The following is an 855-nucleotide window of genomic DNA, read 5'->3' on the forward strand; positions in this document are numbered from 1 at the left end:
CTCCACAATATCCTTGCATTTTCTGGTTGAAACATTGTGTGCAATCTCAGCATAGTATGTCCTGTTGTGCATCAAAAGCAATTCCAGTTCGGAGACATTGTGAACCACAAATTTTTTGAACTTGTTAGGAAAAAAGTGGCGTGTCTTCTTATCAGAACCGTAGCCAATGTTGGGGATCAAAGTGCATCCTTTGAACTTTCTCCGCACACGGGAGTCGATACCTTTTAGGCCTCCTCCAGTTTGGCTTCACACAGATCTTGCCATCGCTTTGGGGCCTCTTAAACTTCTTCACGCGCTTCTTCACGATCTTCCTGTTGAACAGCGGAACCGCCATTTCTTCAAAGGATTAAGAAAAATCCGTGAAAAAAAAATGAATAAGGCTGCTCTCTCAACTGCGCGCCCGTGTCAACCAATAAACATGAACTTGAAACTGAAACTACCAACCAAAGCAAACAAATTGAACGTATTATATTAAGTTCATCCATCAATTTCTAATCAGTCATAAGCTTCAAAAGTATATGTCTACCAAATTGATCGATCTAGAAGTAAGAAAATGAAAAAAAAATATGGTTTCAAATCATTACTAAAAAAAACACAAATAAAATAAGCTTTTTACCTTTTTTTTATATTTACAGCAAGACATTCCTTTATGATGACATCAGGTTGGGGTGCGGCATTCAAATTTACGTCTTGGATCCAACTAAGAATTCTTAGGAAAAATGTGCTGTTCTTCTGTAAAGGAAGAAGATCTGACACTGGGTCATTTTCCTGTTCTAAAAGCAAATTGTTTTCATGAGAATTAAAGTGAGATAAGCCCTGAACGTATCCTACTATCCTCTCAAAAGCAATTTTTTT

The 855-nt window shown here is 37.3% G+C and overlaps 1 pseudogene; it reads right to left on the reverse strand.

Annotated features, from left to right (window-relative positions):
• Positions 1 to 6: 6 nt before the first annotated feature.
• On the reverse strand, positions 7 to 366 carry LOC110100137 (annotated as a pseudogene).
• Positions 367 to 855: the final 489 nt, after the last annotated feature.

The sequence above is a fragment of the Dendrobium catenatum genome, unplaced genomic scaffold (genome assembly GCF_001605985.2).
Source record: "Dendrobium catenatum unplaced genomic scaffold, ASM160598v2 original_scaffold_95900, whole genome shotgun sequence".
NCBI classification, from domain to species: domain Eukaryota; kingdom Viridiplantae; phylum Streptophyta; class Magnoliopsida; order Asparagales; family Orchidaceae; genus Dendrobium; species Dendrobium catenatum.